General features: G+C 43.5%; 1 protein-coding gene across 3 annotated transcripts in view; it reads left to right on the top strand.

The window, feature by feature from the left end:
• Positions 1–545: 545 nt before the first annotated feature.
• Positions 546–26,245, top strand: part of LOC140210734 (cadherin-11-like) — a 262,075-nt gene continuing 236,375 nt past the window's right edge. For 2 of the 3 annotated variants that reach the window (XM_072279966.1, XM_072279964.1), the window contains exon 1: positions 546–666. The gene's annotated coding sequence lies outside the window, so the exon portion shown is untranslated. Of the gene's footprint in view, positions 667–1,018; positions 1,207–26,245 lie in introns of all 3 variants that reach the window. The other variant, XM_072279965.1, reaches the window with a different exon arrangement.

The following is a 26,245-nucleotide window of genomic DNA, read 5'->3' as shown; positions in this document are numbered from 1 at the left end:
AGAGAGAGAGAGAGAGAGAGAGAGAGAGAGAAGGGGGAAAACGTCGTTTCATTGGCTCCGAGTGCTGAAACCAATTTGAGGGAGATAGATGAGAGAGAGAAAGAAAGCTGCCAGCCGGGTACAAAGCGAGGTTAGTGGGGTCAGCGGTGCGTTGCAATCTCTCGGCATTATCTTCTTGATGTTAAAATAGGTTTCTCCCCAGAAAATAGTGTGTGGGAGGGGAGAATTTTTTGGACCGCCCATTTTTCAAGCTATCCTCTCACTCTATCCCTCCCTCTCTCTCCACAACCCTTTGCGTTGAAGTGTGTCACGGAGGCAATTGTTGCTGGAGGATTTTTAACGAGGGAAACATACTCACACACATACACGCACACACCCAGACACACACACACACATACACACGCAACAGAGATGTATCGCCTCTCCTGCTTCCCGTGAACACATTCCAGCATACATCCAGGGAGAGGGAAGAGGAGAAGGCGAGAGAGAGAGAGAGAGAGAGAGAGAGAGAGGGGGGGGGGGAGAGAGAGAGAGAGAGAGAGAGAGGGGGAGGGAGAGAGAGAGAGAGAGAGTGAGAGAGAGAATCCCGTGCAGTTGTTAATGAGAGGCTGGTGACTCTTTATACATCCAACTGTAAGCGACAAACTGACCTGATCGCTCTCTAAGGTAAGCCTGCATTTTTCTCGACAATTTCGTGTGCGTCCTTCGCATCCTGGGTCATACTCAAGCGATTTTGCAATGTCTTTATTAATATTGAACGCGTGCCTATGTTTTGAAAGTGTTTTGTGCCTAGATGGTGATTTAAAAATCCTTTCTCGCTAGTCCCCCCCCCCCCACCATCTCCTGCCCCATCACCTCTCACTGAACACCTAACAGTCCAAGTGATGTACCGCCTGGAACAGGACCACGAACACGATGTGATTGTATGTTTGTATTTAAAAGCCAATTGACTTGTTATTTTCTCTACAATTTCACGCCGTGATTAATCAGTCCGCGACCATTTCTGAATACTTAACAGGCTAAACCGAGAGCAGTGTCGATGGGACCCCGGGTTCCACATTCAATCGCATTGAAATGCTTGGGGTGTTTTATGGCAGAAAAGAGATTTTCATCACCTCTTCAGATTGCAACCATTCTTAAAGGGAAGTTGGGACTGGTTTGAAGACCGACGTGGTCGGCGCATTCAAAAATTTAATTATGTTCCTGGTAAATATCTATTGGATGTATCGTTTGCGGGAGCGCGGCTTTACTCGTTAATTCCATCTGGAATCGGTTGTGAAGTGAATCGATATATCTTACGGAACGCTAAGATTGCAGTGTTTTTAATTACTACCCCACTCCGGCACCCCTTCCTTCTCCCCTGAAATATCAGCTGCAGTCTGTAACAACTTGATGGACCCTCCCGCCGTTTGTCCGGATTCAACCGAGGTTTAAACGCCAATTTTAGATCTTAACTGCAGTGTCATAACGCGGTAGTACATTAAAGAGCGGCAAAGTAGCGCAGGGGAACGGAGTGAAATAATAGAGTAGCAGAGATTGTCCGTGTATTGCGTGCAGGTAAAACCACTCTGTGAAAGGATTGATCGCGTCTTTGCGATTGCTCTGACACTTAAAGTGGCGAGGAATAACAGAGATGTGTAAAATACAATGAAGTGTACGCGACGGTTCTGAAAATATACCGCGTGAAATACAATGTGTGCGCGAAATTTGAGAGGGGGAGAGAGACGAGTGCGGGGATTGGGGGAGAGGGAGCGTTAAACGAGCGGCCGGGAGAGTGAGTGAGTGTGCGAGACAGACGGTCAGTGTGCTCAGACAAGTTGAGAAATTCTCAGTCCACAAGTGTGATGCGAATTGAGAACCGAAGAATTGTGTTAAGGTAGAACTAGTAACGCATTAGTTAAAAAAAACAGCAACTACAATCGGTCTGGATGGTTGTGAGAGTGTGGGGACGGGCCGGTGTCTATTCCGCGCTCCGTTATGTGTGACGGAATTACGGACCCGGGAGAGTAAAATTCAGTTGCAACGGTTGTGACCACATTCACAATCAAACAGAGCGTTGATTGTTGGAACCCAGGAGGGCTGGGGGTGGGGGCAGATGGAAGACTCTGTAAAATAGAACAACTTCTCTATTGTACATTAAATTGGAAGCAGTCTCCCCCTCCCTTTTCTCACTCTCCCTCCCTCTTTCTCTCTCTCTCTCCCTTCCCTCTCTTTCCTTCCCTTCCCCTCTCTCTCCTCCTCTCCTCTTCCCCTTCCCCCTCTCCTCCCTCTCTCCCACCCCACTCCCCCTCCCTTCTCCCCCTCGCCGCCCTCCTATCTCACTCTGTCTGTCTGTCTGTCTCTCCCTCTCTGCAGTTATTACTACACGCTACCGCGGCGCTGTAAAAGCCTGCTTTTAAACCTGTTTAACACTCAGCAAAGACCAGGTTAAAATATCCGATTAACAGTACTTGCCTTCAGTGTCCCACAGTTCCATCCATAGTTTGTAGAGACCACTTTCTTTCAAATAGATGATTAGTTGAAGAAATAAATTATGACTCTTTTCCAGACTTTTAAATCGTCTTTGGGTTGCTTAGACTAACTCCAAATTGCATCAGAGTGGATGCTTTACCTTTATTGACGCCGAGGCGGAACTCACAGCCGGAACAGCGGAAAGGGAACCAACCGGGTTGCATGTCTATGGAGCTAGCAGGAATAGAATAGGCCGAACAAACTTACGGTGGTGTTGTGAATGGTCGGTGGTATTGGAGAGAGTTTTCAGATTGTGGAGTAGTTTTGGGGAGGGGGAGATGCCTTCTCTGGTCGAATAGTTAGGCCTCGATATTGGCAGTGGCTTGGTTCTGGAGTTGAGCGAGGGATGGAGGGCAGCCAGTGGAAGGAAGCCGGTCCGGTCCCTTCTTTGTAATGTTCTTCCGCGCGTCTCAACACTAGAGGGCACAGTCACTCTATGAGACATCGCGGAGGAGAGGCTGAATATCTGATAGTCTGGGTAGATTCCCAGTGAGAACATCTTTTCTGCCTATTTCAGCCTTTGCTACCACTGTAAGACGCGCAAGAAATCTTATTTGGTAAGAATCGCACTGAATTTGCAATTTACAGAGGTTGCATAGATGTTGTATGGTAGCCGTCAGTAAGAACCCCGATCACCCAGGACTTGCCTTCTTTTCTCATTACTACCATCAAGAGGGAATTAGGAGAAGCTGAAAACATACATTCAACGTTTTAGGAACGGCTTCTTCCCCTCCACCATCTGATTTCTGAATGGACAACACATGAACACTATCTCACTATTTTCCTTTTTTTGCACTATTTATTAATTCATATATATAATTTATATAGAGAGGAAGTGTCGAAAAAAATAAATCCCATCATAGATTATCAGCAAAATTATATACCTCCATCCCAAAGGATTGCATTCTGTAGAAGTAATGGTAAGCCAATCTATTCTTTGTTTTTTGATAAATTGTCCCACAGCCACATAGATCCCCTTTCTGTTTTCAAACTAGCAATGTCTTCTGATAGATTATGGGTTTGGCAATGATAAAAGTGATTTCACGAAGCTACTTGGTTAACTAGTTGCAGGCAATCAGAAGCATTGGATTGAGTTGTTCACCGATTTTGGCAACCTGTTGGCAAACATTTTGTCACCAAGCAAGACATTGTCAGTATGCTGTTGACTGTGGTGTGTCACCCAAATGCTTGGACTTTATATTTTTATCAATCAGGTGATTGGATGTCATTTTGGAAACTCAATTGTGATATGTGGAGGAATTCTCGTTGCTGATTGGCTGTGTGTGGCGAACTTCGTGCATTGTGGTCAGCAATTTTGGCCTCATTGGTTCACAAATAAGATCGAGGTCTACGTGTTTGTTTACATCACAATTAAGTGATGATTTATTTACATTACAATCATCAACCGTCCAAACTACACATCTTCTGAATGATCAGAAGTGTATTGCAAAAGTGATCTTGCCGGGATCTTTTCAGCAGGTCTGGGAATGAGAGGGTGGAGAGATCCCTAAGGTTTGGGCTGGGCCTTGAGTTGTGTATGACTTTGGTTGGAATCTTGCTTTTCCATACCCAATGCACACTGCATCTCTGTGAGTGTTAGATGCACCATTGTCAAATAGCATAGCTTAACAGATTAGACCGTGTGGCTGTGTTGAAAAGTTTTGGATTAAATCTACCTGCAAGACTTTGAGGTCAAAACCTGGGCTAACGCTATCTGTGACTGAGATCTTGAGTCAATGAATTAGAATCAGGTTTATTATCACTGACACAGGAAATTTATTGTTTTGCAGCAGCAGTCCAGTGGAATACATAAATGATTACTAGAAGTTACTATAAGAATATACAACAAATAAATACGTAGTGCAGAAAGAGAGCAAAAGGTGAAGAAGTGTTCATGGGTTCATGGACTGTTCAGAAATTTGATGGCAGAGGGTAAGAAGCTGCTCTTGAAACATAGAGTGTGTTTATCTACAGGCTGTTGTACTTCCTCCTTGATGGTAGTAATGAGAAGAAGGCATGTCCTGGATGGTGAGTATTGTCCTTACCGAGTGCCGCCTTCATAAAGCATCACTTTTTGAGGACGTTCAGGATGGTGGGAAGGTTAGTGCCCATGACAAAGCCGGTTGAGTTGGCGGTCCTGTGCATTGGTGCCTCCATACTAGATGGTGGTACAGCCAGTCAGAATGTTCTCTGCACTACTTCTGTAGACGTCTGCTGGAGTCTTTGATGACATAACAAGCCTCCTCAAACCCCTAATGAAATATAGCTGCTAGCATGTCTTCCTTGTCACGTAGAGGAAGTAGAGTTATATCGCAAGGAAGAACAGAAGGATTTTTCCTGATATCCTGCCAATCAATTCCCAAATGGCAAGAGAATGAGGTAGACAGCGATAATAAATCAGTCATGATGGAATGGCAGAGCAGACTCGATGGGCCGAATGACATAAGTCTGCTCCGAATTCTTATGGTCTAAATTAACTTCACTACAGCAGGTTATTCGGTCATTCTCACATTGCTTGTTTGAACTTGCTCCATCCAAAATATCTGCTGCATTTCATATAGCTCATGATTGATGGATCTGATTTGTAATCAGAATCAGGTTTATTATCAGTAACATACTGTAAGCCATGAAATTTGTTGTTTTGTGGCAGCAGTGTGGTACAATATGCAAAAATATAAATTACAGTAAGAAATATATATTAAAAAATAAACCAAATAATAATGCAAAAGGAGAGCAAAAATAGTGAGGTAATGGTCATTGTCCATTTCAAAAACTGATGATGGAGGGGAATAAGCTGTTCCCAAAATGTTGTGTGTGTGTGTGTGCTTTCTGGCTCCTGTATCTCCTTCCTGATGGTAACACATAATTATTTTCACAATTACACACTGAATCCACCCCTCTACACCTTTTACCAAAAGTATATTCACTAACAAAGCACCACACAAAAAATCTGGTTTTCATAAACTATTCACAGTCTCAAAATTAAAATAAAATTATTACTGTCTACAACACATTTGAGCCCCCGATGAGATGGGCCCACTGTTGTCAGAAATCCACCATTGTGCACACATAGGTTGTGTGCTCCTTCTCCAAGGACAACCAGGCCAGAACGTCACCCCAGAGCGGAGAGCACAGCCTCCAACTACCTGCCACATGGACTCCTGAATGGCCAGTTTAGCTAGGTCCAGGACCAAACCAACCAGGAGATCCCCCAAGCAGACCTCTCCTTCTTTGTGCTGCATTACTATAGATCAGGAGCACGGGCCTGAAGTGTATCCAGGACCTGAGGAGCAACCCCTTCAGGTAATCAAATAGAGGCTACAAACTCTCTCACACCATATACACATTGTGCACGGACTCCTCCTAGCCACAGGAAGGACAGGTGGTTGGGTAGTCAGTGAACTGTTGCATGGCCTTGCTGTATGTAACACATTTGACCTCAGGTCCCCAATGTACTGGGGAAGGATCCTTGCATAAAGAGATCTTTAGTGAACCCATCATTGAAATGTTCCTACAACCAATGGGCTCAACTTTCAAGGACTCTTCATTCCATCTGCTTGATATTTGTTGTTTATTTATTTATTTATTATTATTGTTTCTTCTTTTTGTATTTGCACAGTTTGTTGTCTTCTGCACTCTGATTGAGTGCCCTAGTTGGGTGACCTCTCAATGATTCTGTTATAATTATTATTCTGTAGGCTTGCTGAGTATTCCCACAAGTAAATCAATCTCAGCGCTGTATATGGTGATGTATATGTACTATAAAATTAACTTTGAATTTTCAACTGGGGACCTCCCTCATTGCCAATAGCAAAACCTGACAAGAGGCAAGGGCAAGGAAGTGAAAGGTATGTCCAACCCTTCTGCTTACCATTCGTGACAAACTGGCCCTTTGGCCCAACTAACTGGTCCATTAGAACAAAGATGTCCCAACCAGAGCAGCTTCTCCATGACCCTGTTACCCTTATCGATCCTGTGAATGGAATCTCCTTTCCCCACCTTCAGTCCTGCTCTCACCGATTGTCGCATTCCACCTCATATTCATCATTGAGAACAATCCCCCCGGTCCCGTCCCTGCAATCCTTGCACATACGTCAGCCCCAGTTCCACATCATAAGCCCTACCTCTTGCCAGAATTGGTTTTATTATCACTGATGTATGTCATGAAATTCATTGTTTTGTGGCAGTAGTACAGCACAAGACATGGAAGAACTTACTATAAATCACAACAATAAATAATGCAAAAGAGGAATAGCAAGGGTAGATAAGAACGTTGTCCTTCATGAGTCAGGGGATTGAGTTTAAGAGCCATGAGGTAACGTTGCAGCTCTATAAAACCTTGGTTAGACCACACTTGGAGTATTGTGTTCAATTCAGTATATCTCATTGTAGGAAGGATGTGAAAGCTTTAGAGAGAGTGCAGAGGAGACTTACCAAGATGCTGCCTGGAAAATATCATATGAGGGTAGACTGAGTGAACTAGGGCTTTTCTCTTTTGAGTGAAAGAGGATAAGAAATGACTTGATTCAGTATGATAAAGATACACTGTAGATAGAGTGGGTAGCCAGAGAAGGAGGATGAGAGGAGCTAAAGGTTATAAGAGGCATTGCAGAGCCTTTTTTCCCCAAGGCAGCAATGATTAATACCAGAGGGCATCCTTTTAAGGTGAGGGGAGGAAAGTATAGGGGTGTCAGATGTAGGTATTTTACACAGAGGGGTCGGTGACTGGAATGTGCTGCCGGAGGTGTGCTAGAGGCAAGTACATTCGGGACATTTAAGAGATTCTTAGATAGATACATGGAAGAAAGAAAACTGGAGGGTGATGTGGGAGGGAAGTGTTAGACTGATCTTGGATTAGGTTGAAAGGTGTGCACAACATTGTGGGCCGAAGGGCTTGGCTGTGGGAAATTTGAAATATTCCAAGCATGTGAATGGTGCTGCAGAAATGAAAATCCTTCTTTCTGGTCGAGATGTCCTGACGCAGGGACTTAACTTGAATCATCAACAGTTCCTCTCCCCCCTGCAGACGCTGCTCGACCTATTGAGTTCTTCCAGATCGTGTGTTGTGCCAGATCCCAGCATCTGGAGGGAGAGGGGGGAGGAGGAGCGACAGGAAGAGGGAGAGGAGGAGGAGGGAATGGAGGAAGGAGAGGAGGAGGGAGAGGGGTAGGGAGAGAGAGAGAGATATGTGTGTTTAGGACCGTTCATCTGAACTGGGAAACAGGGTACATTCTTGCCTCTATACATGCAGCCCAAAGCATAACCTGAGCGGTGATCATTCTACATTAGTATAGTGGCTGGTATCCATGTCTGCCTTGAAGGAGACGGGTTCGGTTCAAGACTCAATGGGGCAGAAGGGCATATTTCACATTAATCTCAATAAATAAATAAATAATCAAGAACCTATTGACATCTGCTTTAAATATACCTAATGACCTGGCCTTTACAGCCATCTGTGGCAATGAATTCCACAAATTCACCACCCTCTGACTAAAGAAATACCTTGTCATCTCAGTTCTAAATGGATATCCCCCTGTTCTGAGGCTGTGCCTCCTGGCTCCGCCACCACAGGCAACATCCTCTCCATGATCACTCTGTCTAGGCCTTTCAGTTCTCTAAGCTCCAGCGCATACAGCCTCAGAGCCACGAAACACTCCGCATACGTTAACCAATGCAGGCACAGCTAGCTGTTGAATTTTATTTCAGTGCAAAAGGCGCTTCACACTAAGTTGCTATCGCTCTAGTTACTGACCTTGCCTAGTGAGAGCCAACAGGAAGAAGATGCACCTCAGGTTGTAACTGTCCTTCACTGTGAAAAGGGACTTCTGGCTCAGAAGTGGGAGCATGACGGGCATTTACCACAGCCTGCAGGCTTGGCGAGTGCTTTAATTGCATGGGTGGCTGTGTAAGCCACACTTCCACAGTCTTCTAGCCTTGTACATCGGAAGAAGTGGAACTAAAACCTTGCAACGAAGTTTCCAAACCTCGAAACCTGAACTGTCCGTAGCTCTGTTCTTTAGACAATAGAAAAGCGAGAGCTGCCCTCCTCATTGTGAAAGAGTTTTGTTACCTTGGACTTGAAGAAAATGAGAAGTTGTCGTCATGAGAGGGCCACAAGAAAATTCTGAGCGGAGATCATTTTATCCCTGGAAGGTGTTGAGAATGCTGAACTTGCTGTTATGAAGAGTAATTGAAATAGACGGCAGATATGCATTTTAGAGGAAAATGCATAAGTACAAGGGAGCACTGAACAGAGAGATGTGTTTGTTGAAAGGACACGGGTCGGTTGGCACTGTAGCACATCAGTCCCCAGGACATCTTTGGACTGTGTTGGTCCTTGACGCAAACTATGCATTTCACTGTAAGTTTTGCAGTATATTTGACAAATAAAGCTAATCTTTCTTTACAAAGAGGGTTATTGGAATTCTAATGCGGGATGGAACTAAGGGCTGGATTGCTATTCTGTGTGGCTTTCTGAGCTGTTTGTGTGGTGTATAAATAAGTTCTGCTGATTTGCAGTTTGTAACCTTTGCTCTGAAATCAGTGTGTTGAAGGGGAGCCATGAAAAACACTGTTTTATTTGAAAGGAATGCATTTGCCACCAGAAAGCAAAACCGAGGCATTTATATATTTAAACATTGGCCTGAAGACTATGTGTGGTGCCTCTTTCCAGAGACCACAGTTGATTTGAAGATTTTTTTTTCACCCTAAGCCTGATCCTGTTCTCCTTATTATTCCCCCTGTTCTTCCAGAATTAACACATGAATGACATCAATGCTTTTAAAACTTTGAGAAAACAAAAATCTTTTCTGCTGTAGAAAATGTGAGTCCGATAATAAAAGACTCCCCAATTGCCGGATTAATAGGCCATAGACCATATACTCAGTGGCCTCCTGTCATACCTGCTATATCTTACAAAGTAGCCATTGAGTGTATGTTTGTGGCCTTCTGCTGCTGTAGCCCATCAGCTTCGAGGTTCGACATGTTGTATATTTAGAAATAATCTTCTGCACACCACTGTTGTAATGACTGGTTGTTTGAGTTACTGAACCTTCCAGTCAACTTGAACCAGTCTGGCCATTCACCTTTGACCTCTCTCATTAACAAGCCATTTTCTACGACCATAAGATATAGGAGCAGAATTAGGCTGTTTGGCCCATCGCACCAGCTCAGCCATCTCATCATTTTTCGCCCACAGAACTACCGTTCACTGGATGTATTTTTTTGTTTTTCACACCATTTTCTGTAAACTCTAGAGACTGTCGTGTGTGAAAACCCCAACTCAAGCCATCCTGTCTGACACCAACAATCATTCCATGGTCAAAGTCACTTAGATCACATTTCTTCTCCATTCTGATGTTTGATCTGAACAACAACTGAACCTCTTGACCATGTCTACATGCTTTTATGGATGGAGTTGCTTCCGCATGATTGGCTGATTAGATATTTACATTAATGAGCCGGTGTACCTAATAAAGTGGCCACTGAGGGTAGAACATAGAACATGGAAAAGTGCAGCACAGCAACACATACAAAATGCTGGAGTAACTCAGCAGGCCAGGCAGCATCTATTGTGAGGAATAGAGTCAACGTTTTGGGCCAAGGCATCCATCAGGATTCAGCCTCTACAGCGTTTGCAGAATCCCCTGTTTTTGCAGTACAGCACATTACTGGGCCTTCAACCTATTATGTAGAGCCCACCTTTTAACCTTCTCCAAGATTAATCTAACCCTTCCCCCTTAGCAGCCTATAATCTTCCATTTTTCTTTCATTGTGTGGAGAGGTCATCACATAGATATAGACTGTGCCAACTACAATAATTTCCAGAGGCACCAATATATACCAGAATAGTTTTAAAGAGGTGGGAGTTAAGGAATGAAGAACTATACAACACAGTACTGTAGTAATTTTATGTATTGCACTGTACTACTGCACAAAATAAAAAAAAAAAAATTTCATGATGTATTTGAGTGATGATGAACCTGATTCTGATATGGGTCTCTATTGTGGACCGAGAGAGGGAAGGGAGTAGGAAGAGGGGAATCATGGTTGGGGAAAGGAGGAGGGAGAAGGGAGGGAGTAGGAAGCACCAGAGACATATTCTGTGATGATCAATAAGCAAATTGTTTGGTATCAAATGAGCTTGCCTCGTGCCTCATGGCTGTGTGTGACTGCGCCAGTGCCACCCTCCACCCCTGGTACCCCTGGCCATCTGTCACACATCTCCTGCAGTGCTCCACCTCACCATTCCCAACACCCTTTGCTCCTGCCAGATTTACAAACTCGCTCTCTACTCCACTTTGGCAAATACAGTACTGTGCCAAAGTCTTAGGAACCCTAGCTATATATATGTGCCTGCGACTTTGCACAGTTTTGTGTTAACTGTGATACCAAATTAAGCCAATCCCATTTGCCTGCTTATCCTTCCATTCCCTACAGTCAAAAGATCATCTGAAAATGTTAATCTGAAATAATGGACCAAATAACCAATAAAAGGTTGGTGGGACATAGGTTAGCACAGACTAGATGGGCCAAAGGGCCTATTGTCATGCTGTATGACTCTATGACAGTGTCCATTGAGTAGGATTCAAAGAGGTTCTGATTACCTAGGGCCAGTTATTTTGGCTGGGAAGGGGCATGAACTTGAGAGAGAGAGAGCAGAATGGATGATTGATGAAGATAGTTACTGGAGAGCCTGGGAGATGTACAGCATCTGTTAGCTTCTGGTAGATGGAATTTAATGATCTTGTACTATTCTGTACAACAAATTAAAATGGTCAGAGCAGCTCAGTTTGAAGTGATCTTATCTTTGAATCAAATAGCTATGTGCTTAGCTCTGGCATCAGAGCAGTGAGTAAGATAATTTAGTGTGGACCTCTAGTGCAGTGTGAAGGGATGAGATGTCAGTTCTGTCAGGTGAATGCTCCATCATAGACATTGGCCACCCCACCATCGAGGACGTCTTCAAAAGGCAATGCCTCAAGAAGGCAGGATCCATCATTAAGGATCCCACCACTCAGGACATGCCCTACTCTCAATACTAAATCAGGGAGCAGGAACAGGAGTCTGAAGACACACACTCCATGTTTCAGGATCAGCTTCTTATCCTCCACCATCAGATTTCTGAATGGACAATGAACCCATGAATACCACCTCACTATTTTGTTCTATTGCAATTTTATATATTCATTTTATAATTTATAGTACTTTTTATATATTGAACTGTAGCACAACAAGACAACAAATGTCACCACATATGTCAGTGATAATAACCCTGATTCTGGTTCTGGTTAGTATAGTTCTGCATTGTCATACAACAGCACCACCAACTTTTGTATCAAATTGGAAACTTACTAAGCAACACACATAGAAGTTGCTGGTGAATGCAGCAGGTCAGGCAGCATCTCTAGGAGGAGGTACAGGAGAAAAGCTTTTCTTTCAGTTAGTCCTGACGAAGGGTCTCGGCCCAAAGCGTCGACTGTACCTCCTCCTAGAGATGCTGCCTGACCTGCTGCGTTCACCAGCAACTTCTCTGTGTGTTGCTTGAAATTCCAGCAACTGCAGATTTCCTCGTGTTTGCGTTTGGAAACTTACTAATATTTCCTCCTACATTTGTATCGAGATCATTAATGTTATTTGACAAGCTTTAGGGGTCCCAGCAGCAATCCCCGTGGCATAATACAGTACCGTAGTGATCACTCGAGTTGAGAGTGATGTTCTCCTAAGGCAGCAGTTTCCAACCGGGGGTCCATGGACCAATTGGTTAATGGTATGTCATAAAAAAAATTGGGAATCACTGTCCTTAGGGGTTGTCTATTGTTGGGATCCTCAGGTGGGATGCATGGCCTGCTCCTGAAGACGTGGGAACAGGATCAATTGTGACCATATTCAAGAAGGGGGACAAGGCTGATTGAGGTAATTATAGAGGCACCTCTCTCCTGTCAACAACAGGCAAAGTACTTGCACGTATCCTTGTCAGACAGCTCCTTCCGTTGTCTGAAGTAGTACTCCTTGAATCGCCATGTGGTTTCACCCATCTCGAGGTACCAGAGACATGATGTGTGCAGCAGCCAGAAAGAACACCATGAACAAAGGCAACCCTTTCACTTGGTTGATTTGACAAAAGCCTTTGATACAGTAGACTCCAAGCTCTCTGATGTATACTATCAAGAGACGGCTGCCCTGACAAGTACTTACAAATACTGAGGTTACTACATGATGGCATGTCACCCACACACAGTCACCACCATCAATATTGGTGCCGAATCAGAACCCTTCACTGTTAGCGCAGGAGTCAAACAGGTCTAATCCCTGTGGTATACCATTACTCACAGATTTCCTGTCAGAAAGCAACCCTCCACTGCGGGATCTTACTGTGAGGACATTGACCACTGCAGTCATGTTTTCTCCAATGGCTGGGAATGCTCTGGAAATCTCCAAGGCCTGGAAGGGTCACTTACACAGCAGTTTGGAGTTTCTACAGCTGGAAGTGTGGGTGGCAGCAATTGCTCAGTAACAATACAGCTCTGTCTCTCCTCTACCAGGGACACAAGAGTGTTGTTAGTAAAGGGCTTGGAACACCCACACAGCCAGCTGAAGAGCTTTGGTTTGTAACAATCCATTGTAGGAATCAACTCACTCGACCCTAACCACTTCCAACGGTAGATACTCTTAACCCAATGACTCAACTTTCTGCTGTCTATTACAGTCCAATTTTAGTTCAAGTCTTCAGTTCATAGCTCAGCAGGAACCTCATATGTGCATTGTGACTGTGTCAGCACAGACACCATCAAAGACATCTTCAAGAGCTAGCAACTCAAGAGGGCAGCATTCATCTGTAAACATTCTCAATCATCATCCATCACATGCCCTCCTCTTGTTGCTACCATCGGGGAGGATGTACGGGAGCCTGAAGACACACACTATGTGCAATTCAAGGCCAAAGTCAATTTATAATCAAAGTACCATATGCTGCCTTGGGATTCATTTTCTTACAAGCACTTACAGGAAAGTACAGAAATCCAGGAGAATTTCTGAAAAATTACACATAAACCAAGATTGGTAAACAACCAATGAGCAAAAGAAGGCAAATTGCCCAAATAATTAAATACAAGTAATACTGAGAGCCAGAGTTGTAATGAGTCCTTGAAATTGGGTGTGTAGGTTATAGAATCAGTTCAGAGTTGAGGTGAGTGAAGTTATCCACACCTGATCAGCAGCCTGATAGTTAAAGAGTAATATCTGTTCCTGATCCTGGTGGTGTGGGAGCTAAGGCTGCTGTAACCCCTGCCCAATGGTAATAGTGAGAAGAGAACAAGTCCTGCGTGGTGGGGGCCATTGATCATGGATGCTTATTTCTTGTAGCAGCGCTCTACGATTCAGAAACAGCTTCTTCCCTACCACCACTGGATTCCTGAATGGTCCATGAAAACTACCTCATTATTTGTTATTCTTTTGCACTATTTAATAATTTTGTAATTTATAGCCATTTTATGTCTTTACAATGTACTGCTACCGCAAAATAACAAAATTTCACATCAGTTAAGCCAGTGATAATGAAGCTGATTCTGATTGCATGGATGAAATCTCATTCTCCACACACAGCAGTGTAAATTTTTCTTCCTTTCAAGTACTTATCTAATTCTCTTCCCAATTCCACTTGCTCTTCATTTTGGAAGCAAAAATTTGAATTTATTGCTGTATATACAGAACTGTGTAAAAGTCTTCGACACACATATATATAGAGCTAGGATGCAGAAGGCTTTTGCACAATACTGTGGTAATTTAATGTATTATACTGCACTGCTGCCACAAAAAAAAGCTCATTGTATATGTGAGAGATGTTAAAGCTGATTCTGATATGGGTTGCTGTTGTGGACTGAGAGTGGGGAAGGGTCAGGGAGGTGGTTGGGAAGAGGGGAGGGAGCGAGAAGCACCAGAGGGACATTCTATAATGATCAATAAACCAACTGCTTGGAATGAAATCACCTTGCCTGGTGCCTGGCGCTTTTGCTCCTGGCACTGTTTCTTGCCACCTGTCCCATACCCCACCAGCAGCACCCCACCCTCATCATTCCCAAAATTCTTTGCTCCTGCCAGATTTACAAACTGGCTCCCCATTCCGTGTTGACAAATACAATACTGTGCAAAAGTCTTAGGCACCCTATCTATACGTCTGTGCCTAAGACTATTGTACAGTACTGTAGATGTCTGATGATGCAATGAAAATATTACTTGCAATAGCATCACTGGCACGTTAGAAGCACAGCATTCACAAGAAATAGATTAGATATAAGTTATGCAAGATGATATGGGAATGAACACAATTTGAACAAAAAATAATTCCACTGTGGCAGAGCAGTCACGGTTTTCCTGTACTGGGGTAGTGATAAGGGTTAACATAGAAACATAGAAAACCTACAGCATAATACAAGCCCTTCGGCCCATGATGCTGTGCTGAACGTAGTTACTTTAGAAATTACTTAGGGTTACCCATAGCCCTCTATTTTTCTAAGCTCTATGTACCTATCCAGTATTCTCTTAAAAGACCCTATCGTTTCTGCCTCCACCACTGTCACCGGCAGCCCGTTCCACAGACTCACCACTCTCTGTGCAAAAATCATACCACTGGCATCTCCTCTGTACCTACTTCCAAGCACCTTAAAACTGTGCCTTCTCGCGCTAGCCATTTCAGCCCTGGGAGAAAGCCTTTGACTATCCACACGATCAATGACTCCTTGAGATTCATCTCCTTACGGATGCCCCAAAGCAAAGAAGCCCAATCGAACTCATTTAAAAAAAGCCCGTCAAGCACCTACATGCAGAAAGAAAACTGTGCAGACAATAAAAGTAAACAAATAACATTTGGAATGGAAGTTGATAAAAGTGAGTCCATCACTGTGAAGCCAGTCATCACTGCAGCCAGTCCAGGAGTCCAGTAGTTGCAGGCCACAGCCTCGGTTCAATGCAGAGATGAGGAAACCTCGCGGAGTAGCAAGCTGAACAAAGGTCACGCAGGTTGTTTCAAGAACCGAATAGCTCAAGGGAAGTAGCTGTTCTTGAACCTGGTGGTGTGGGACTTCGAGTTTCTGTACCTCCTGTCTCGATGGTAGTTGTAATAAGACGGCATGGCCCAGATGGTGGGGAGCTTTGATGATAGATGCTGGCTTCTTGAGACGACGTTTCCTGTAGATGCTACTGATGGCAGGGAGGGATCTGCCTGTGATGTATCGGGTAGAGTCCATTACTCTCTGCAGTTTCTTACGTTCCTGCACATTCAAACTGTTGTAAAGGCCATGATGAATCCCCCTAGGATATTTCCATTGTTTTGTATAATTCATGTATAATTTATATTCCGTGAACTGTTCCTAAAATATGGAGTATGGGTCTTCAGATCATAATGAAGTAGACTGTGAGGGTGTGACCCTCTTATCGTACAGGAGATCCACTTAAGAGTTTGACACAGTGTGATGGAAGCTGTCCTTGAATCTGGTGGTACCTGCTTTCTGGTTCAAAACTTCTGCCTGATGGGAGGGATTGGTGTTGAGAAGAGTGAATGTCTGGAGTGGGTGGTGGCTTTGATTATTCTGGCTGCTTTATCGCTGCAGTAAGACAGAGTCCACGGAGGGGATGCTGGTTCGCATGGTGTACTGAGCTGTATCTACGGTTTCTTGAGGCCCACCCTGAGCAGTTGCTGCAGGATGTGTAATAAGCTGTTAATACGATCCAGCACAGTGTTTTATATGGTGCATCAGTTAAAAATCAGAAAGAGTTGACGGGGACATGCTGAAATTCTTTAGCCTCCTGAGGAAGTAGAGGCACTGGTGAGCTTTCTTGATCGTAACATCAATGAATGTGGATCACAGATGGAGACCCACCCCAGCACCCCTCTGCTCAGTGATACTCTCTGAGAGTGATGGACGCAGGCAGGTACTCTCACGGCATTTAAAGGTCCAAAATGAAGTCAATTAATTATCATTTATGTCACCATATACTACCCTGAGATTCATTTTTCTTGTGGGCATTCATGGTAAATAGAAAGAAGCACAATAGAGTCAATTAAAAAGCTGCAGACGACAGAGACAAACAATCAACAAGCAAAAAACAACATGTTGTGCAAATGCAAATATAAAATTTAAACAAATAATAAATAAATAAGCAAAAAGTATTGAGAACGTGAGTTTTAAGAGTCCTTAAAGTTGAGTCCATAGGCTGTGGACTCAGCTCTGTGTTGGGGTGAGTGATGTTGAGTGTAGTCATCCCCTCTGGTTCAGGAGACTGATGGCTGAGCGATAATAACCGTTCCTGAATTTGGTGGTGTGGGACCAGGCTCCTGTACCTTCTTCTGGATGGAAGCAGTGAGAAAAGAGCTGGATGGTGGGGTCCTAGATGATGGAATGATCACTTGAACTGCCAAGGTAAAGAAATCAACAGATAAAGTACTAACTTTTGAAAGGCTATATCTATAGTAGCACTGGGTATGTTTTTAATCAGTGCTGTTAGGTGAAAGAAAGGTTATGAGTAGTTAAGTGTGGAAATAGAATGTTGTCCATTTTTCATAATCCAATGCATAACATTAACCTAATGTGTGTGTGTGTGTGGTGTCTTTCACAACTGATTTGTGAAATCCCCAGAGAGAAAGCAGGAAAGGTTTGCGAGAATGGTTCCAGGGTTGAGGAATTTTAGCTACAAGGTTAGACTGGAGAACTGGAATTGTTTTCCTTCCAGCAAGAGGGGATTTGATGAAGTGTAATGGAACATGGCTGGTATAGGAGAGGATATGGCAAAAGAAGCTGATCCCATGGGCTGGTGGTTCAACAGAGCAGAAACACAGATTATGATTATTGTTACTTGTGCTGAGATACAGTGAAAACTTTGTCTTGCATACTGTTCATACAGATCAAATCATTACACCGTGTATTGAAGCAGAGCAGGGAAAGCAATAGCAGAATGCAGAATAAAGTGGAACAGCTACAGAGAGAGTGCAGTGCAGGTAAACAATAAAGTGAAAAATCAGTGTGGTAGATTGTGAGATCAAGAGTCTATCTTATCGTACCAGAAGTTTCTTCAAGAGTCTAATAACTGGAGTAGAAGCTGTCCTAGAGCCTAGTGGTATGTCAGACATCCCACCTCTCCCGGAACTTCCAGGAGTCTCCCGCATATTAATAGTGGCTCCCTGATGCCCGCAAATTATATACAATATCACGGAAATCAATCTTTTTGAGAACAAGCGAGAGAAAAGCAAGGGAGAGCGCGAGAGCGACCACGAGAGAGAGTGCGTGCGAGAGAGAGAGAGCGAGAGAGAACGAGCGAGTGAGAAAATGAGAGAGAGCGCGCGAGCGAGAGCGAAAGCAAGCGAGAGAGGGAGAGAGAGCGAGAGAGAAAGCAAATGAGAGCGCTTGAGAGTGCGTGAGTGACCACGAGAAAGAGAGAGCGTGAGCGAGAGCGTGCCATTGCAGAGTGTTCCAAAAAAAAACGTACGTCACCCCAGACTACACTTAAGTGTACCCCTGCCTAATAGGGGTCAAAATAATGACAGTGTTGCTCACTGCATTTATGACTTTTCTATTGCCCATGGTGCTACCTCCCTGAAATGAGTTTTTGTAGGGTGGGATGTCTGGTATGTACTTTCAGGTTTTTGAATCTTCTGGTTGATGGAAAAGTAGAGAAGAGAGACTGTCCAGGGTGTGTGGGTTCTTTGATTATGCTGGCTGCTTTTCTGAGGCAGCAAGAAGTGTAGACAGAGTTCATAGAGAGGAAGCTGGTTTCTGTAATGTGCTGAGCTGTGTCCACATCTCTGTGCAGTTCCTTGTGGTCACATTATGCATCAGGATAGGATGCTATAATGGGGCATTAATGAAAATTGGTTAGGATCAAAGGAGACAAGCCAAGTGTCTTTTTCCTCCTGAGGATGTAAGGGTATGGGTGATCTATTTTTTGACCCTGTGAGAAGTTTGTTCTACACAAAGATAATGGATGATGTAGCACTTGTTGCCTGTAGGAATGTTGGTCAATCTGAGCCTCCAGAAATCACAAAGGCTCTTGATAAAGTAGAATTTGCAAAGCTCAGGGGAAAAAATTGATGAGATCGCTCCAAGAGACAAATGACCTCTTCCTCTGCCAATTCCAATGTCTGTTATTCCATAAGCTTTACAGCGACAGTGACCTGGGTTCGATTCCCACCACTCTCTCTATGGAGTTTGTGCAGGCTCGACGGCACAGCAATTGCGCTCATGAATATGCACGAATCAGCTAATTATTATTTCATTATGGCTGTATTTAACTCCCTTTTCATTGTAGCACTTGTCCGGACTTGAGCAAAGCACAGCGCCTTTACGCTGTCTGCTTGCATTCGGCCTTGCCTGAGAATGTGGACTATCGAGTCGACTGATGCGGTATTTGTTTTATATTTAGATATTCCCTTTCAGCCGCAGTTTTGGCATCCAGTTTTTGGTTTGAAAGTTTTAGCTAATGGCCATGTTTGGCCTAACGTTTATTGTTTTCTTTCCCTTTAAAATACTGTTCCCATTAAAGTCTGTGACCTATCGACCTGCCTCAGTGTCTCTCTTTCCACACTTGGGCCATATCCGAATGTAGTGACAGGCACAAGCTCATTGGGCCAGAAGAGCCTGTTAGCCTGCTGTATCACAATATAAAAATAAATACAAATCTAACTCAGAATATCCTAAAGCATTTCACATCCCAAAAAAGTTCTTTACCTGTAGTGAGAGCCACAGGAAAGGAAGTAAATAATCTATGGTTAGTCATCTCCCAATTGCCCTTTTGTCTTGATAACTTTTTTTGTGGGATTGTTCACATTAATTGTTAATTAGCCTCCAACCTGATGGTATAAACATTGATTTCTCCTTCTGGTAATTTTTTCCCCTCCCCATTCCATCGCCTTCATTTCCCCACTCTGCTCCTGACCTATTATCACTTCCCCCTGGGTCTCCTCCTTCTTCCCTTTCTCCCATTGTCCACTCTGCTTTCCTACCTGATTCCTTCTGCTCCAGCCCATTACTTTCCCTACCCACCCGGCTTCACCTATCACCTTCTAACTTGTCCTCCTTCCCCTCTCCCACCTTCTTATTCTGGCATCTTTCCCCTTTCTTTCCAGTCCCTAGGGAGGGTCTTGGCCTGAAACATCGACTATTTATTCCTCTCCTTAGATGCTGCCTGAGCTGCTGAGCTCCCCCAGCATTATGTGTTTGTTACATTAGAAATACTCCTGTATTTAATATCTTGCCTGACGTATTACTGTTCATTGTTGTTGGCTTAAGTCAATCAGAAACCTCTGACTCACAGGCAAGAGTATATGTATGAAGCGAGAGTTAACATATTCTGGATAAATTTTCAGATTTTATATTCCTGGCTGGGAACTGTTCTGCCCAACTGTCTGAATATGGCATAAAACAACTGAAAATTACTCTGCTTGTGAACATTTCCCCCATCACAGTGAGGTTACAAGCTAAAGGATCGTGTGTGTGTGTTTGTGTGTCTGTGGGTGTCTTTGTGTGTGTGTTTGTGTATGCACATTTGTGTGTGCATGTGTGTGTGTGTGTCTCTGTGTGTGAGTCTGTGTCTGTGTGCATGAGTGTGTGTGTCTGTATGTGTATGTGTGTGTGTGTGTCGGTGTGTGCATGAGTGTGTGTGTCTGTGTGTGTGTGTGAGTCTGTATGTGTGCATGTGTGTGTGCGTGTTTGCGTCTGTCTATGTGTCTCTGTCTCTGTGTGTGTGAGTCTCTGTGTGTGTGAGTCTGTGTGCGCGTGTGTCTGTGTGTGTGTCTGTGTCTATGTGTGTGTCTATGTGTCTGTGTATGTGTGTCTGTATGTGGGTGCTCCTTCGAACTCACATTTATTTGTCAGGAAACATTTTCTGCACATCCAGATTACCAAACTGCAGACAAAAACGGCCCCTTCCAAATCTCTTCACAATGTAAATGTTGGTTCAGCTATTGAATACAAAGCAGATTCATAACTAAATAAAATTATATAGGGCATTTAGATTTTTTAATATGCCTCAGGCTCCAGGTTGGATGTATCAGTGGTTTGACTTTATTTAGATAGTCTCAGTGTTATTAAGCAAGGAACGTCTTGGGACTGGATTGCAGTTGTTACTTACTTAAGCCCAGCACCCCTACCGAGGCAGAATCCCCTGTCCTGGCCAATCGTTCCCGTGGTATCCGGGTGTGGCCCATCTTCTTGGATGTGTCCTTCCTCTCCCTGGGATAAGGTCTTTGGAGCTTCTTTTGGTGTTTCTATAGCACTGGCTGTTTGCTAGCCTTGTATTCAGCCCTCCTCTTTACACAGCGGGGCTTGGGACCGTCCGTGGCAGAGTTTATTGAAAGCAGTGGAAATGAATAGAGAATATTTGGACTCCTTTCCCAAAGCCCTTTCCATCATCTACAAGGCACATGACCAGAAGACAAAGTAGCACAATTAGGCCACCCGGCCCGTCAAGTGTGCTCCGTCATTCCATCATGGCTGATTTATTTTTCCTCTCAACTCCATCCTTCTGCCTTCTCCCTATAAACTTTGACACCCTGACTAATCCAGAACCTATCAACCTCCGTTTTAAGGAAATCTGACAGGAAGCTGAAAGTAACTGAAATAACCACGCTTTACAACAGTGGTGGGCAGAAGAGCATCTTTAAACACACAATATGCCAAACCTTGAAGCAGCAGAAGACCACACTGGGTTCCACTGTACCTAACAAAGCCAATGTTGAGTGTAAAGCTAAGCTTTTAAGATCTTTAGTCTTCGAAATATGGTGTTTTGTGGCAGCAGTCCAGTGCAAGGCATAACAATAACTGTAAATTACAAAATAAAGTGCGAGGAAAAGAATAATGAATTAGTGTTCCTGGACCATTCAGAAATCTGATGGTGAAAAGGAAGAAGCTGTCCCTAAGTCTTTGATAAATAATAAATCACTGGCAGGTGTTGTGAAATTTGCTGTTTTGCGGCAGCAGTATATTGCAATTCATATTCATAACAATTGTAAATTACAGTAAGAATATCTATATTTTTAAAATGTTAAATTAAATACTAAGTACAATAAGCAAGAGAAAAAAGATGATGAGGTAATGTTCATGGGCTCAGTGTCCATTCAGAGATCTGATGGCAGAGGAGAAGAAGCTAGTCCTGAATTATTGAGTGTGTCGTCTGGCTCCTGTACTCCCTCCCTGATGGTAGCAATGAACAGAAGGTATGTTCGAGGTGATGGGAGTCTTTAATAATGGACGCCACCTTTCCAGAGGCATCGCTTATATAAGATGTCCTGGGTGCTGGGTGGCTGGTGGCTGGTGTCCATGAAGGAGCTGACTGGGTTCACAACGTCCTACAGCTTATTTAAATCCTGTGCCAGCAGTAACCTCCCACCCCCCCACACACCTCCCATACCAGGCAGTGATGCAGCCAGTTAAAATGCTCCCCATGGTATATCTATAAATTTCCAAGAGTTTTTGCTGACGTACAAGGTCACCTTAAGTTGCATGGGCCAAAGGACCTGTACTGTGTTGTGGTGTTTTCTAATTCTAATTCAGGCAGCACCCTGGTAAATCTCTTCAGCACCCACTCCAAGTCCTTCACATCCTTCCTATAAAGGGGCAGCTGGAATTGAATGCATCATATCAGCTTTGGTTTTTAAATTCATCTGAAAGTAACCCAGTAATTCTTCAACAAAACAAACTACTTTCAATAATATTGGGCCAAAAGAGACTACAGGTGCTGGGAACCAAAGCATTGCATTAAAACATTGGAGGAACACATAGGTCAGGTAGCATTGATCGTTCAATTTCCTCCACAGATGTTGGCTGACCTACTGAGTTCCTCCAAAACATTATGTATTGTTCAAGTTCAAGTTTAATTATCATTCAACCAAATATGAACATAGTCAAACGAACCAGAGTTTCTTTGGGTCCAAGGTGCAAAACACATTACCAACAGCATACAGCACAAAAGCACATACTGTTATAAGTTTAGAAATTACATATAGTCACAAAGAAAATAATATATAGCCCATATCTTTGAGTGGCATGACTGTAGATCAGGGGTTTCCAAACTGGGATCCATGGACCCCTTGGTTAATGGTATGGGTCCATGGCATAAAATGGGTTGGGAACCCCTGCAGTAGATTGTCCTGCTCCAGCTTGTTCTTCTGCTGAATGAACACTGGAGGGCAGCACCAAGCAAGCACCAGAAGGCAGTATTGAGCAAACACCCACTCGCAGTGACGGTGCCTTTGAAACTACCGACCCGATTGTTGTAAAAACCCAGTGGGTGGAGGAAATCTGAGGCAGCTCGCAGATTGTCTGACCTAAATGTCACTCCAATGACATGCAACGAGTAGCTGAATCTCAAGTGGCTTCATTAGCTACTCAGTTGCATCTACACTAGTTCATGAAAGTGCTTTTCACCACTTCTCAAGGGATAATATATGGCAACAGCGATTATGCATGAAAAACGAGTAAAAGAGAGGATATCCACAATAAGATCTGTATACAGTGATTAAATTTTAAAAAACACAGGTTGGCTCATTGGGACTGTTTGGAATCCAGGTGACAGGAAAGGGTCCTGTTAAACTTCTCAGGCAGATTATATACTGAGTGGCCTTTATATTAGTATACTGCATACCTGCTTGTTCATGCGATTATCTAATCAGCCAATCAAGTAGTAGCCACTCAACACAGAAAAGCATGCAGACACAGTCAAGAGGTTCAGTTGTTATTCAGACATTAGAACGGGGAAGAGATTTGATCTAAGTGACTTTGACCACGGAATGATTGGTAGTGCCAGACAGGGTGGTTTGAGTAGCTCAGAAATTGCTGATCTCCTGGAATTTTCACCCACAACAGTCTCTAAAGTAGGGGTTCCCCAACTGAGGTCCATAGACGCCTTGCTTAATGTTAAGTCTCCATGGAATAAAAAAGGTTGGGAACCCCTGCTCTAAAATTTACAGAGATTGGTGCAACCCCGCCCCCGCAAAGAAAGAGCACATCCAATGAGTAGCAGCTCTGTGGGTGAGAGTGACTTGTTAATGAGAGAGGTCAGAGGAGACTGACCAGACTGGTTCAAGCTGACAGCAACTCGAATAACCACACGTTACAGCAGTGGTGTGCAGAAGAGCACCTCTGAATGCACAATACCTTAAACCTTGAAGTGGATAGGCTACAGCAGCAGAACTTCACAAACATACACTCAGTGGCCACTTCATTAGGTGCAGGAGGTAGCGAATACAGTGACCACTGAGTGTTTAGACAGCGATTTGGATTTCAGAACTGACCAAGCAAATTATTTTTCTTCTTCCCTTGACGACGTGCAGTGGATGAACACTGCAGTCTGGGCTGAAAATTACAGTTTAGAAAGGATATTTAAATTCATTACACATTATTTTTGGAAGGCTGTGATCTCTCTGATTTCATAATTCCTTAGCGTTCTCCACCACAGAGAGTCACCATGCATAGTGAAAACACGGAGAAGTACAGGACGGGCCCTTCGTCCCAGAAAGTCATGCCAAATCAACTAAATTAGTATTCCAATGGCCGACTAAACTAATCCCCTCTGCCTACACAATCCTCATATCCTTCCATTTCCCTCAGTCATTTGCCTATCTAAACATCTCTTAAATTACCCTAATGTATTTGCCTCTACCACTATGCAAAAAAAAATCTTGCCCTTCACATCTCGTTTGAATTGACCCAGTTTCACCTCAACCGCATGCCCTCTGGTATTAGATATTACAATCCTGGAAAAAGCTCCTGTTTACTCTGTCTGTGCCTCTCATAACCTTGTAAATCTCTGTCAGATCTCCTCACAGCCTCCGGCGCTCCACAGAAAAGGTTGTTGAGTCGATTGAAGGTTGAGAATGATATATTCTTGGGTACTGAGGCAATAAAGGAACACGTGAACCAGTTGATTAGACGTATTATTGGGCATGGCGTTACTGAATGGGGAAGCAGGGGTGTGCGTTTGAAAAAAAATAAATGTTTTTTTGTAAACTTAGCCATCATGGGCACTAACCTCCCCAGCAACAAGAACATCTTCAGATTATGATGCCTTAAGAAGGTGGTGTCCACCATCAAGGAACCCCAACACTATCCAAGACATGCCCTCTTCTGTTTGCTACCGTCCAGAAGATGGTACAGGAGCCTGAAGGCACACACTCAACATTTCAGGAACAGCGCCTTACCCTCCACCACCCTATTTCTGAAAGGTCTATGAGCATATGAACACTATTTCACCATTATGCTGTCTTTTCCTACAACATATACATTTATTATTTGTTTATTTAACTGGATCAGCCATGATAAAATGGCAGAGCAGACTTGATGGGCCAAAGGGCCTAATTCTGCTCTTATATCATATGTTTTGCACTGTATTGCTGTCACAAAACAGCACACTTGATGACATATGTCAGTGATAATAAGCTTGATTTTGATTTCCTTTTGGAGCACCGTTGTCTCTTGTTATCTGGGATTTTCTCCAGAATTAGACTTCTCCAGAATCTCTTATTCTCCAGAAGAATGAAAGGTGACCTCAAATGTGTCAAATTCTGGAGGAGTTTGATGGGGTGAACATATCTACCGGTGTGTGGATTGAGAACCATGGGGGAGGGGCGGTGGATGAGGGTGATGTTCTGAGTGTCGGAGGAATTTCTTCTCTAGTGGGTCGCGAAAGCTGAGTCTGGCAGATTGCTTGACGACAGGGGTCAGGGATTACAGGAAGCAGAATGAAAGAGGACTAAAGCCAAGATCAGACGGATTGGCCTGGAATGGTGAGGCAGCCTCCTGGACCATATGGGAAGCTCCTGATGCAGTTCCTTATGCTCCATGCCTGACCTTCAGCTGACATTGTTCAGGTAAACACCCATGTATAAACACAAGAGAATACCCAAGTGTGATCTCATTGCTTTGTGGAAGTTTGTTGTCCATCGATGGGCTTCTGTATTTCATTTATTACCACTCACATAATTTGCAGTGTTCTGAGTTTAAGAAGAAATGTGGGTTTGCTTACTACTGTTGCACAGTGGTTATTGTAAAGCCTTCATCTCATGTTCTTAATATTTATTGCTTATTTACTTATGAATATCTTTTGTATTTGCAGTTTGTTGTATTTTACACATTGGTTGGTTGTCTGTTCTGATGGGTGCAGTTTTTCATTGATTCTTTGTACTTACTGTGAATGTCTGCAGGAAAACGAGTCTCAGGGTTGTATATGGTGACATATATGTACTTTGATAATAAATGTACTTTGAACTTTGAACTTAAACAGTACCACCTGTGATATCGAGATTCAATTGCTGCTGCTGTCTGTAAGGAATTTGTAGGTTCTTGATGTGACCATGTGACCCTCCACATTCCCAGGATGTATGGGTTAGGGTTAGTGACTTGTGGGCATGCGATGTTGGTGCTGAAAGTGTGGTGACATTTGCAGACTTCTTTCTGGTACAATCCTTGGACTGTGTTGGTCTTGATGGAAATGACACATTTTACTGTATGTTTTAATGTTTCCATGCTTAAATAAAGTTAATCTTTATTTCTTTCTTCACTTTCTTCTTTCCTTCCCTCCCTTCTTCCTTCCTTCCTTCACTCCTTCTCTCTTTCCCACCCTCTAACCTTCATTCTGTCTTTCTACCAGATATGGACAAGTTGTCCAATGCAGTCAACACCCATGTTGTTCTGCTTGATGTGTTTGTGTGAGGTACAAGTCCAGAGCTCTCTTCTCTCCAAACATTCTC

Source organism: Mobula birostris, chromosome 15 (genome assembly GCF_030028105.1).
Source record: "Mobula birostris isolate sMobBir1 chromosome 15, sMobBir1.hap1, whole genome shotgun sequence".
NCBI lineage: Eukaryota > Metazoa > Chordata > Chondrichthyes > Myliobatiformes > Myliobatidae > Mobula > Mobula birostris.
This window is presented reverse-complemented; position numbering and strand designations above follow the sequence as displayed.